The sequence below is a fragment of the Oncorhynchus clarkii genome, chromosome 14 (genome assembly GCF_045791955.1).
Source record: "Oncorhynchus clarkii lewisi isolate Uvic-CL-2024 chromosome 14, UVic_Ocla_1.0, whole genome shotgun sequence".
NCBI classification, from domain to species: Eukaryota; Metazoa; Chordata; class Actinopteri; order Salmoniformes; family Salmonidae; genus Oncorhynchus; species Oncorhynchus clarkii.
The window spans coordinates 35,327,008-35,342,660 of NC_092160.1; positions in this window are offsets into that span (position 1 = coordinate 35,327,008).

Sequence of the window (15,653 nt, forward strand, 5' to 3'; positions counted from 1 at the left end):
GACAACAGGTCAACTATAGCTTAATTAGACAGTGATAATGACAACAGGTCAACTATAGCTTAATTAGACAGTGATAATGACAACAGGTCAACTATAGCTTAATTAGACAGTGATAATGACAACAGGTCAACTATAGCTTAATTAGACAGTGATACTGACAACAGGTCAACTATAGCTTAATTAGACAGTGATACTGACAACAGGTCAACTATAGCTTAATTAGACAGTGATAACAGTGATAATGACAACAGGTCAACTATAGCTTAATTAGACAGTGATAATGACAACAGGTCAACTATAGCTTAATTAGACAGTGATAATGACAACAGGTCAACTATAGCTTAATTAGACAGTGATACTGACAACAGGTCAACTAAAGGTCAACTATAGCTTAATTAGACAGTGATAATGACAACAGGTCAACTATAGCTTAATTAGACAGTGATAATGACAACAGGTCAACTATAGCTTAATTAGACAGTGATAATGACAACAGGTCAACTAAAGGTCAACTATGACTTAATTCAACTATGACTTAATTAGACAGTGATAATGACAACAGGTCAACTATAGCTTAATTAGACAGTGATAATGACAACAGGTCAACTATAGCTTAATTAGACAGTGATAATGACAACAGGTCAACTATAGCTTAATTAGACAGTGATAATGACAACAGGTCAACTCAATAGCTTAATTAGACAGTGATAATGACAACAGGTCAACTATAGCTTAATTAGACAGTGATAATGACAACAGGTCAACTATAGCTTAATTAGACAGTGATAATTGACAACAGGTCAACTATAGCTTAATTAGACAGTGATAGACAGTGATAATGACAACAGGTCAACTATAGCTTAATTAGACAGTGATAATGACAACAGGTCAACTATAGCTTAATTAGACAGTGATAATGACAACAGGTCAACTATAGCTTAATTAGACAGTGATAATGACAACAGGTCAACTATAGCTTAATTAGACAGTGATAATGACAACAGGTCAACTATAGCTTAATTAGACAGTGATAATGACAACAGGTCAACTATAGCTTAATTAGACAGTGATACTGACAACAGGTCAACTATAGCTTAATTAGACAGTGATAATGACAACAGGTCAACTATAGCTTAATTAGACAGTGATAATGACAACAGGTCAACTATAGCTTAATTAGACAGTGATACTGACAACAGGTCAACTATAGCTTAATTAGACAGTGATAATGACAACAGGTCAACTATAGCTTAATTAGACAGTGATAATGACAACAGGTCAACTATAGCTTAATTAGACAGTGATAATGACAACAGGTCAACTATAGCTTAATTAGACAGTGATACTGACAACAGGTCAACTATAGCTTAATTAGACAGTGATAATGACAACAGGTCAACTATAGCTTAATTAGACAGTGATAATGACAACAGGTCAACTATAGCTTAATTAGACAGTGATACTGACAACAGGTCAACTATAGCTTAATTAGACAGTGATAATGACAACAGGTCAACTATAGCTTAATTACAGTGATTGACAGTCAACTATAGATACAGCTTAATTAGACAGTGACAACAGGTCAACTATAGCTTAATTAGACAGTGATACTGACAACAGGTCAACTATAGCTTAATTAGACAGTGATAATGACAACAGGTCAACTATGAGCTTAATTAGACAGTGATAATGACAACAGGTCAACTATGACTTAATTAGACAGTGATAATGACAACAGGTCAACTATGACTTAATTAGACAGTGATAATGACAACAGGTCAACTATGACTTAATTAGACAGTGATAATGACAACAGGTCAACTATGACTTAATTAGACAGTGATAATGACAACAGGTCAACTAAAGGTTGTTAGTTTTTCTTTTCTTTTAGAAGGTCATTCTTAAAAATGGAATCAGAATTCTATCCACCAGTAATTAAAACAAATGTAAGCTATTATATGCAATGCCTTCGCATGGAAATGTGATCATGTCTGTTCGTTCAAAAAATGTCAAGGAAACTGAACTAGGGTTGACCCCAATTACTCGACTGGTCGATTGTTTGGTCGACCAAGACTCTTTTTTGTCGAGCAGTAGCAAACACTGAACCAAAATAGAAACACAACAAGCAACAATTTAAACTATTTAAATTTAAACGAAATAAATTTAAACTAATAAATTCCTTAGGCCCTAATCTATGGATTTCACAGGCCCACCCACTGGGGAGCCAGGCCCAGCCAGTCAGGATGTTTTTTTTTCTTCCTCAAAAGGGACAGTTTCATCAGCTGTCCTGGTGGCTGGTCTCAGATGATCCTGCAGGTGAAGAAGCTGGATGTGGAGGTCCTGGGCTGGCATGGTTACACGTGGTCTGTGGTTGTGAGGCCGGTTGGATGTACTGCCAAATTCTCTAAAACAATATTGGAGGCAGTTTATTGTAGAGAAATGAACATCCAATTCTCTGGCAACAGCTCTGGTGGACATTCCTGCAGTCAGCATGCCAATTGCACGCTCTCTCAAAACTTGAGACATCGGTGGCATTGTGTTTTGTGACAAAACTGCACATTTTAGAGTTCCCATTTATTGTCCCCAGCATAAGGTGCACCTGTGTAATGATCACGCTGTTTAGTCAGCTTCTTGATATGCCACACATGTCAGATGGATGGATTATCTTGGCAAAGGAGAAATTCTCACTAACAGGGATGTGAACAAATTTGTACACACAATTTTATAGAAAATATGAGAGTGTGTAAGGAACATTTCTGGGATCTTTTATTTCAGTTCATGAAACATGGGACCAACACTTTACATGTTGTGTTTATATTTTTGTTTACATACAGTACCAGTCAAACGTTTGGACATATCTACTCATTTAAGGGTTTTTCCTTTATTTGTACTATTTTCTACATTGTAGAATAATAGTGAAGACATCAACACTATGAAATAACACACATGGAATCATGTAGTAACCAAAAAAAGTGTTAAACAAATCAAAAAGTAGCCACCCTTTGCCTTGATGACAGCTTTGCACACTCTTGGCATATTTTATACAATGTTGCAAGTTTGCTAGGGCCAGAACAAAGTTAATAGTTGATACAATGTTTCATGTTCCTTGAAGACAGGCCATGCGTAGCCATTGTGATTTATAGGATATTTATTTTTAACAGGATATTTTCTACCTGACTTTATAGGATATTTTTTACATAGTTGGCGATGGCAAAATAATTTTGAGATACAAAGACGTTATTATAAATTACATTAAACTGTTCCCCGAAAATGTGCATTTGGCAAGCAGATCGGTAGAAATTGTAAGATAAATTGGGATTCCACATGAGAAAGGTTGCCGACTCCTCGTGTAGCGTATTACTGGCAACCTAAGGAGAGAAAAGGCAGAATCTTCGAAAGCAAGTAGAGGTGGGACGAGGATGGTCGAGTCAGGTAAATTTTTTAAAACTTCTGGTTATCTTGATCTCTGGATCCCTCTTGAGTAATTTGTGTCTTGTTTAATCAAACAATGCGCTTAAAGCATCAGACAAGCTCAATGCATATATAGTTGATTTTATTAAAACACGTAGGGTGTGTTTGTATATGGAAAAATATATGTTTCAACATTTTGACCAATCAATTGGCCGAAAGAACGGACAACTTTTGTTCAACCAAGGTTTTCGAAATCAGGATTTGGCCTAAGAAACAGGCAGGCCTACTGTAAGTCCTTCCTCTGCAACACCATCATTAAGTCTGCCGACAACACGGTGGTGGTAGGCCTGATCACCAAGGACGATGAGACAGTCTTTCGGGAAAAGGTCAGAGACCAGGCAGTGTGTTGCCAGGACAACAATCTCTCCCTCAACGTCAGCAAGACAAAGGAGTTGATAGTGGACTTCAGAAAATGGAGGTCGGAGCATGCCTCCATTCATATCGATGGGGCTGTAGTGGAGCGGATTGTGAGCTTCAATTTCCTAGATGTCTACATCACTAAGGACCTATCATGGTCCAAACACACCAACACTGTTGTGAAAAGGGCATGACAACGCCTCTTTCCCCTCAGGAGGCTGAAAAGATTTGGCATGGGGCCTTCAGATCCTATAATAGTTCTACAGCTGAACCATCGAGAGCATCTTGGCTGGCTCCATCACCGCTTGGTATGGCAACTGCTTGGCATCTGACGGCAAGGCGCTGCAGAGGGTAGTGTGTATGGCCCAGTACGTCACTGGGGCCGAGCTCTCTACCATCCAGGACCTCTATATCAGGTGGTGTCAGAGGAAGGCCCTAAAAGTTTTCAAAGACTCCAACCACCCAAGTCATAGACAGTTCTCTCTGCTACCGCACTGCAAGCGGTACCAGAGCACCACACACACACACACACACACACACACACACACACACACACACACACACACACACACACACACACACACACACACACACACACACACACACACACACACACACACACAAACACACACACACACACAAGCACTACATACGCTCCCACACAAAATACACAGATGCATATTGACTCCACACACACACACACACACACACACACACACACACACACACACACACACACACACACACACACACACACACACACACACACACACACACTATCTTTTACACTCTTCACATAAGCTGCTGTTACTGTGTTTATTATCTATCCTGATTGCCAAGTCACTTTTATCTCTACCTACACGTACATGTTAACTCAACTACCTCATACCCCCACACATTGACTCGGTACTGGTAGTCCTTGTATAAAGTCTAGGTATTACCTCAACTACCTCGTACCCCCACACGTTGACTCAGTACTGGTACTCCTTGTATAAAGTCTAGGTACCTCGTACCCCGACACGTTGGCTCAGTACTGGTACTCCTTGTATAAAGTCTAGGTATTACCTCAACTACCTCGTACCCCGACACGTTGACTCAGTACTGGTACTCGTTGTATAAAGTCTAGGTATTACCTCAACTACCTCGTACCCCCACACGTTGACTCGGTACTGGTACTCCTTGTATAAAGTCTAGGTATTACCTCAACTACCTCGTACCCCCACACATTGACTCAGTACTGGTACTCCTTGTATAAAGTCTAGGTATTACCTCAACTACCTCGTACCCCCACACGTTGACTCAGTACTGGTACTCCTTGTATAAAGCCTAATTTTATTGTTATTTTATTGTGTTACTATTTTCTTTTTTGATTTGACAAATGTTTCTTACTTTTTAACTTTTTAACTGTTGTGAAAGGGCTCATAAGTTAAGCATTTCACTTTAGTCTACACCTGTTGTGTTCAGTGCATTTGCCCCCCCCAAAAAAAATATGATTTGATTTCATGTGAAGACAACACACAGCCTTTAGCCAAGTAGGCTATGATACTCTCTCCTTCAACACTTAAAGAACACTGGCAAGGTCAGGTACAAATACCTTGTGCTAATCGCTGGGCAAAACCATCGCCTCAACAAGCAATTGGTGCACATAACCAAAAAGACAGAAAAAAGGAGTGCCCGCTTCTCAAGCAACCAAGAATATACATTCACGTGTCTGGGGGCCCATCATAGTAGAGTATGGTCATGTCTGGGGGCCCATCATAGTAGAGTATGGTCATGTCTAGGGGCCCATCATAGTAGAGTATGGTCATGTCTGGGCGCCCATCATAGTAGAGTATGGTCATGTCTAGGGGCCCCTCATAGTAGAGTATGGTCATGTCTGGGGGCCCAACATAGTAGAGTATGGTAATGTCTAGGGGCCCATCATAGTAGAGTATGGTCATGTCTGGGCGCCCATCATAGTAGAGTATGGTCATGTCTAGGGGCCCCTCATAGTAGAGTATGGTCATGTCTGGGGGCCCATCATAGTAGAGTATGGTCATGTCTAGGGGCCCCTCATAGTAGAGTATGGACATATTTAGGTGCCCCTCATAGTAGAGTATGGTCATGTCTAGGGGCCCCTCATAGTAGAGTATGGTCATGTCTGGGGGCCCATCATAGTAGAGTATGGTCATGTCTAGGGGCCCCTCATAATAGAGTATGGACATATTTAGGTGCCCCTCATAGTAGAGTATGGTCATGTTTGGGGGCCCCTCATAGTAGAGTATGGTCATGTCTGGGGGCCCATCATAGTAGAGTATGGTCATGTCTAGGGGCCCCTCATAGTAGAGTATGGACATATTTAGGTGCCCCTCATAGTAGAGTATGGTCATGTCTAGGGGCCCCTCATAGTAGAGTATGGTCATGTCTGGGGGCCCATCATAGTAGAGTATGGTCATGTCTAGGGGTCCCTCATAATAGAGTATGGACATATTTAGGTGCCCCTCATAGTAGAGTATGGTCATGTCTGGGGGCCCCTCATAGTAGAGTATGGTCATGTCTGGGGGCCCTACAGTATGGTCATGTCTGGGGGCCCTACAGTATGGTCATGTTTGGGGGCCCTACAGTATGGTCATGTCTGGGGGTCCTACAGTATGGTCATGTCTGGGGGCCCTACAGTATGGTCATGTCTGGGGGCCCTACAGTATGGTCATGTCTGGGGGCCCTACAGTATGGTCATGTTTGGGGGCCCTACAGTATGGTCATGTCTGGGGGTCCTACAGTATGGTCATGTCTGGGGGCCCTACAGTATGGTCATGTCTGGGGGCCCTACAGCATGGTCATGTCTGGGGGCCCTACAGTATGGCCATGTCTGGGGGCCCTACAGTATGGCCATGTCTGGGGGCCCTACAGTATGGACGTGCACGAGCGCCAAACACAAGACAACCACAAGTTAACCTAACGTAGCAGATGTAACAGAAGCACCTGAAACTAGATCCCCAACAAACTGGTCTTGACGAGAAGAAAGATATTTATGGGGGGGGGGGGGGGGGGTCCTCTTCTGCACTGTTCAACCAATCCAGTAAATGTGTAGGAGGAGTTAAGATGGAGTGTCACCTCGTTAACGTCCAAAAGTTGAAATCGAGTCATAGGCTCTCTTTCCATGTCCCCTGGCAACCGGAATATCCACACGGTGGTAAAAACACTGGAAATGAATCCACAGATTCAAATAAATAATTATAGAATAGTAAACTGACGCACTTGGTAGCAATATGGGGAGCAATGATACACATTTATACAACCTTAAAATCTCTAGAAAAGTAGGATCAAGCCGTCTTTAATTCAAGACCACACGAGGGAGAGCAGGCCTTGAGCTTTGACGCGAGTGTGATGGCCACAGGTAAGAAAGCCCCTTAAGCCTGTGCTATCACAATAAGTAGCAATCAATTTCTCAAATAAGTGAATAACTAAATAATAATAGACATTAGACTACACATTTGCAGTGAGAACAACCAGATATTATATTATACTTCACTGTACACTGTCTACAGGTCAATCATTCCCCGGGTCAGACAGGTGCAGCCAGCCAGTCTCTGTCAACACGCCTCAGGTCTGCCCTGTCCATAGAACTCTCATTAAGGCTACCTAGAACACACACCTGGTGCGATGGGACACGCCCCACTGTGCTAGACATTCAGCTGTAACCGGTAGTCATGTGAATTCTGTGGTCATTTACTGCAGTGTGAAAGAGGCAGTAGAAGAGGTGTTGCGTTGTCAGGAGACACACAATTACGTTGTGCACGTTTTTGTCTCACACTTTTGAGCAAATTAAAAGTTGTAGAACTGACCTATAGAATGCACATAGTTGCTAGGCAATTTCCTTAATTTCAGTATGATGCGTTTCCTGAAGTACAGGTATTTCCCGCCAACAGAGTTCTCTCTCGTCATCATAAAGTTGTGGCATCCACTTTGATTTACACTCAGAGATGCATGTCCCTTCCAATCCCACCACCACATCAAACTGATAGAGAATGAATGGTTGAATGAATGAATGGTTGAATGAATGGATGGTTGAATGAATGAATGAATGAATGGTTGAATGAATGAATGAATGGTTGAATGGTTAAATGAGTTTGAGTCCCAAATAGCACCCTATAGTCAAAAGTAGTGCACTTTATAGGGGAAAAAGAGCGACCGTTTAGGATACACTCATGGTTTCAACAGAGCCTCACATTAATGGCTGATGAGAGACTGGGGCTGTGTGACAGAATGGGGTTGTAGGATTCCTGTCAACTAGCAACAAAACAAAAAGCCATGGGACACCCCGGCTGCGTCCCCAAAATATGTCTTCTGATTAATAGCAGTGCATTAGGAAGGTAACAGTGTGCCGTTTGGGACGCAGGCTTTCTATTCTTCTCAGTGGCAGTAGCATAGCTGATATGAGGATGAGGAATGCCTGGTTGCTTATATAACAAATCACCATCCACAGCAACACCAGCACACACAGGGATCCATCCACAGTAACACCAGCACATACAGGGATCCATCCACAGCAACACCAGCACACACAGGGATCCATCCACAGTAACACCAGCACATACAGGGATCCATCCACAGCAACACCAGCACATACAGGGATCCATCCACAGCAACACCAGCACACACAGGGATCCATCCACGGCAACACCAGCACACACAGGGATCCATTCACAGCAACACCAGGACATACAGGGATCCAGCAACAGCAACACCAGCACACACAGGGATCCATCCACAGCAACACCAGCACATACAGGGATCCATCCACAGTAACACCAGGACATACAGGGATCCATCCACAGCAACACCAGGACATACAGGGATCCAGCAACAGGCTCAAAAGAGCCAGAAACAAAGAACAGTCTGAGATATGGCTTTTTCTTTGCAACTCTGCCTAGAAGGCCAGCATCCCGAAGATGCCTCTACTGTTGACATCTAGGCAGAGTTGCAAAGAAAAAGCCATATCTCAGACTGTTCTTTGTTGCTGGCCATTTTGAGACTTTAAACAACCCCACAAATGCTGATGCTCCAGATACTCAACTAGAATAAAGAAGGCCAGTTTTATTGCTTCTTTAATCAAAACAACAGTTTTCAGATGTGCTAACATAATAGCAAAAGGGTTTTCTAATGATCAATTAACCTTTTAAAATGATAAACTTGGATTAGCTAACACAATGTGCCATTGGAACACAAGAGTGATGGTTGCTGATGATGGGCCTCTGTAGCCTATGTAGATATTCCATTTTAAAAAACAGCCTTTTCTAGCTGCAATAGTCATTTGCAACATTAACAATGTCTACACTGTATTTCTGATCCATTTGTTATTTTAATGGACAAAAAAATTGGCTTTTATTTCAAAAAACAAGGAAATTTCTAAGTGACCCCAAACTTTTGAAAAGTAGTGTATATGTAACGGATGTGAAATGGCTAGCTAGTTAGCGGTGGTGCGCGCTAATAGCTTTTAAATCGGTGACGTCACTCGCTTTGAGACCTTGAAGTTCCCCCTTGCTCTGCAAGAGCCGTGGCTTTTGTGGAGCGATGGGTAACGATGCTTCGTGGCTGTCAGTTGGTGATGTGTGCAGAGGGTCCCGGGTCGGGCGAGGGGACGGACTAAAGTTAGACTGCTACATACAGTGCCTTGCGAAAGTATTCGGCCCCCTTGAACTTTGCGACCTTTTGCCACATTTCAGGCTTCAAACATAAAGATATAAAACTGTATTTTTTTGTGAAGAATCAACAACAAGTGGGACACAATCATGAAGTGGAACGACATTTATTGGATATTTCAAACTTAAAAACTGAAAAATTGGGCCAATACAACCCACCTGGGCCACACAACATACCAACAGTACATATGACCTAGTACTAGGCTGTTTAAACAACAACAACAACAGAGATGGAAGTTGTACCAAACGATGCGCCAGGGCCTTGTGAGTTGTCTGGTGTATGTTTGTTTGTGTCCGACAGAGGGGGGCCAACACTACAGTGAAATTAATGGAACTCCTGCCCCAAAATAGGATTTATTATTTTATTTTATTATTGTTTTTTTATTTATTTTACAATTAGTCAAAGCTTCATAATACATTTGAACAGTATACAACAATTAATTATTCACGTCATGAACCCTCTGTTTGAAACAATATTTGTAAAGGATATTTGTAAAGGATTCAAAGGGTGAAAAGCCTTATTCATTCAAATTAATAATTTAGATCCTAGTCTATTCTTCATGGCCCTCTCTATACTTTAACCTGGAAAAGACAATATAGGATCATATCATTCCAAGGCTGTCAGCTCAAGTTGCAACAATTGACAAAAAAAAGATGGACACAAACTGTAAGACCTATTCAGAGAAGCCTCAGGAGGCCGGTACAACTTTGTGTATTATTTTTATTTTTTTACATTTATTAATCAAAGACATCTATCTTTTGCACAAAAGACTGAACCCTCTGAGTGGTGGAGCATTCTGGGAAATGTCTTGATAGTAAATTCCATGAAAAACACCCCATAGGCTCCATCAGCAAAAGACAGGAAGTCTATCTGGCTCTGGTCCAAAATAATGTACTAAATAGGTATACAGTAGGTTGCAGACAGGCAGACAGACAGGCAGACAGACAGACAGACAGACAGGCAGACAGACAGACAGACAGGCAGGCAGGCAGGCAGACAGACAGACAGACAGACATGTTCCCTTGCTCACTGACTGACTGAATTATGCAGCCTGCTTTGGCATAGCCCAAATGTCAGGGACTTCATGCCTGCACCTGTGTATCTGCACCCCTCCCACCCCCTGTACCTTCTGTCTAAGGGAACGCCCCATCACATCACAGTGCTGTCTGCTATAGTCTGTCTGCCCCTTGGCCCACAACCAAGACAGCCTCCTGTACTGGAGAGCTTAGCAACAGTGACTGGATGCATTGAAATTCATGTCTGCACCGTCATGTCAAGTAGTAAAGTAAAACACATTATTTCTGTGTTTTAAACCGATAAAGGGGAGGGATGAAAAACCTGACTGAAGGTATATTCGAAATATATACTTTATTTAACTAGGCAAGTCAGTTAAGAACAAATTCTTATTTTCAACGACAGCCTAGGAACAGTGGGTAGTTAACCCTTGTTAAGGGGCAGAACGACAGGTTTGTGCCTTGTCAGCTCGGGGGTTTGAACTTGCAACCTTTTACTAGTTACTAGTCCAACGCTCTAACCACTAGGCTACCCTGCCGCCTCTACACTCTAACCACTAGGCTACCCTGCCGCCCCATTAAATGCTTAACAAGTCATGACAAAAGCTGCCAGTGACCGTATGATCCGTAACGCCAATACAACGTAGCTCTTATATGGGAAGGATTTGCTCTGTAGAAAACATCGAGATGTATCTGTCCACCGTCAGAGATACATTCTACAGTCGTGGCCAAAAGTTTTGAGAATGACACAAATATACATTTTCACAAAGTCTGCTGCCTCAGTTTGTATGATGGCAATTTGCATACACTCCAGAATAATAATGAAGTAATGGAGTAGTTATACTTCAGTTACCCATAGTCAACATCTGACAAAAATATCTAAAGACGCTGAACCAGCAAACTTTGTGAAAATTAATAATTGTGTCATTCTCAAAACTTTTGGCCACGACTGTACACACAATCATAGACGTGATATTATCTGAGGCTATTCTGGCTGCATTGTCTTGGAAAGGAACGCAATAAAGAATGCAGTCAATATGCATCCCAAATGGCACCCTATTCCCTACTACATAGTGCACTAATTCTGACCAGGGCCTGTAATGTTCTAGTCAAAAGGTGGTGCACGATATAGTGCAGGGGTGGGCAATTCCAGTCCTCGATGGCCTGATTGGTGCCACAAAGTTTTGCCCCAGGTCCCCATCTAACACACCTGACTCCAATAATCACCTAATCACGATCTTCAGTTTAGAATGCTATTTGATTAATCAGCTGCGTTTGTTAGGGATGGAGAAGAAGTGTGGCACCAATCAGACCCTGGAGGACTGGAGTTGCCCACTCCTGATATAGAGAGTAGGGTGTTATTTGAGATACATTCTGAGGGACCATTGATGGTTCTGCTACATTATTACAGTAATGACATAATCTTCCCTATTGATATGATGATTCTTAAACATTATTACAGTAATGACATTATCTCCCCTATTGATATGATGGTTACGCTACATTTTTACAGTAATGACATTATCTCCCCTATTGATATGATGGTTCTGCTACATTATTACAGTAATGACATTATCTCCCCTATTGATATGATGATTCTGCTACATTATTACAGTAATGACATTATCTTCCATATTGATATGATGATTCTGCTACATTAATGACATTATCTTTCCTATTGATATGATGGTTCTGCTACATTATTACAGTAATGACATTATCTTTCCTATTGATGTGATGGTTCTGCTACATTATTACAGTAATGACAGTATCTCCCCTATTGATATGATGATTCTGCTACATTATTACAGTAATGACATTATCTCCCCTATTGATATGATGGTTCTGCTACATTATTACAGTAATGACATTATCTCCCCTATTGATATGATGGTTCTGCTACATTATTACAGTAATTACATTATCTTTTATATTGATGTGATGGTTCTTCTACATTATTACAGTAATGACAGTATCTCCCCTATTGATATGATGATTCTGCTACATTATTACAGTAATGACATTATCTTTCCTATTGATATGATGATTATGCTACATTATTACAGTAATGACATTATCTCCCCTATTGATATGATGATTCTGCTACATTATTACAGTAATGACATTATCTCCCCTATTGATATGATGATTCTGCTACATTATTACAGTAATGACAGTATCTTCCCTATTGATATGCAACAGTGCAGTCTTGAAAGTGTTCAATCAATATGAATTTAGAAAGGCTTTTGATTGCCTTGAGAGACTGTGAATAGAGAAATAGGCACATATTTTGTGCTGTCAACATCAATGCATTGTTACACAACCTTAAAAGGTTCTGTTTAGTGAAAACGAAGAAAAACTAATTACAGAATGTAATGTATTATACTTGAATTTCCAGTCATGTCCTTTCCCAGAAAGAATGCAGCGATTAATTACATATCAATGCCGGCATCCCAAATGGCACTCTATTCCCTATATAGTGCACTACATTTGACCAGAGCCCAAGTGCACATTATATGGTGAATAGGGTGCAACATATTATGGTGAATAGGGTGTCAAACGATCTGGTGAATAGGGTGTCAAACGATATGGTGAATAGGGTGCTACACTATATGGTGAATAGGGTGCTACACTATATGGTGAATAGGGTGCTACACTATATGGTGAATAGGGTGCTACACTATATGGTGAATAGGGTGCTACACTATATGGTGAATAGGGTGCTACACTATATGGTGAATAGGGTGCTACACTATATGGTGAATAGGGTGCTACACTATATGGTGAATAGGGTGTCACAATATATGGTGAATAGGGTACTATATGGTAAATAGGGTGCTACACTATATGGTGAATAGGGTGCTACACTATATGGTGAATGGGTGCTACACTATATGGTGAATAGGGTGCTACACTATATGGTGAATAGGGTGCTACACTATATGGTGAATAGGGTGCTACACATTATATGGTGACTATATGGTGGGTGCTACACTATATGGTGGTGAATAGGGTGCTACACTATATGGTGCTACACTATATGGTGAATAGGGTGCTACATTATATGGTGAATAGGATGCTACACTATATGGTGCTACAATATGGTGAATGATGCTACACTATATGGTGAATAGGGTGCTACACTATATGGTGAATAGGGTGCTACACTATTTGGTGAATAGGGTGCTACACTATATGGTGAATAGGGTGCTACACTATATGGTGAATAGGGTGCTACACTATATGGTGAATAGGGTGTCATACTATATGGTGATTAGGGTGCTACACTATATGGTGAATAGGGTGCCATTTTGGACAACCCTATGTAATAACATAGACTGTGATACCTGCATAGCAGGGACATAATCACATCAAGTGAGACCTATCACATCTAGTTACTACCAACAACAATATGCTAATGCTTCCGGAATCACGTTATAACAGACCAACAACAATATGCTAGTGCTTCCGGAATCACGTTATAACAGACCAACAACAATATGCTAAAATGGCTTGAATCTTCCAGGAGTCAAAGCCAAATTATTTAAAAATAAAACTTTTCTATCCATATCATGTGCTCATGCTCTGCTTCAGTGGGTAATGAACTGTTGGTTGGCTTGTATCTGTGTGTGTGTGTGTGTGTGTGTGTGTGTGTGTGTGTGTGTGTGTGTGTGTGTGTGTGTGTGTGTGTGTGTGTGTGTGTGTGTGTGTGTGTGTGTGTGTGTGTCTGTGTGTGTGTGTGTGTGTGTGTGTGTGTGTGTGTGTCTGTGTGTGTGTGTGTGTGTGTGTGTGTGTGTGTGTGTGTGTGTGAGTACAGCTTGTTCTTAGCTGTCATAAGCAGCAACAAGTCCTGTTCAGAGCTGTACCAGTCAGGACAGCAGTTAGCTAGAGGAGATGAGATAACCAACAGACAGAGTTGTACCAGTCAGGACAGCAGTTAGCTAGAGGAGATGAGATAACCAACATACAGAGCTGTACCAGTCAGGACAGCAGTTAACTAGAGGAGATGAGATAACCAACAGACAGAGCTGTACCAGTCAGGACAGCAGTTAACTAGAGGAGATGAGATAACCAACAGACAGAGCTGTACCAGTCAGGACAGCAGTTAACTAGAGGAGATGAGATAACCAACAGACAGAGCTGTACCAGTCAGGGCAGCAGTTAGCTAGAGGAGATGAGATAACCAACAGACGGAGCTGTACCAGTCAGGACAGCAGTTAACTAGAGTAGATGAGATAACCAACAGACAGAGCTGTACCACTCAGGACAGCAGTTAACTAGAGGAGATGAGATAACCAACAGACAGAGCTGTAACAGTCAGGACAGCAGTTAACTAGAGGAGATGAGATAACCAACAGACAGAGCTGTACCAGTCAGGGCAGCAGTTAGCTAGAGGAGATGAGATAACCAACAGACAGAGCTGTACCAGTCAGGACAGCAGTTAACTAGAGGAGATGAAATAACCAACAGACAGAGCTGTACCAGTCAGGGCAGCAGTTAGCTAGAGGAGATGAGATAACCAACAGACGGAGCTGTACCAGTCAGGGCAGCAGTTAGCTAGAGGAGATGAGATAACCAACAGACAGAGCTGTAACAGTCAGGACAGCAGTTAGCTAGAGGAGATGAGATAACCAGAGGCTGAGGGTTTTAACATGGCAACATATTCCCTATGGTCCTGGTCAAAAACAGTGCACTATATAGGGAATAGGGTGCTTTTTGAGGCACAACCAGGGAAGCATGTTGGTGTAGTGTTTTGGGTTCTACCTCCCACAGGGAAGAGAGACTGACAAATTAAATCCCACATTAGTTGACTACAGCCAGTACAGGGTTTCACACACTGAGCCACATACTGTGGGAATCATTGACCTTTTAAATCTCCTAGAGATGTAGCTAGCTTCTGCAGAGGAGGGTTAAGAACAGCATAAGAGCATCTCAATCTATTTAATTACGCATTTCAACAGTTGGAATGGTCTGTTTCGTCTTGTTTTAAACAGCATGAGAGCATCTCATTCTATTTAATTAGGCAGTTCAACAGTTGCAATGGTCTGTTTCGTCTTGTTTTAAACAGCATGAGAGCATCTCAATTTATTTAATTACGCATTTCAACAGTTGGAATGGTCTGTTTCGTCT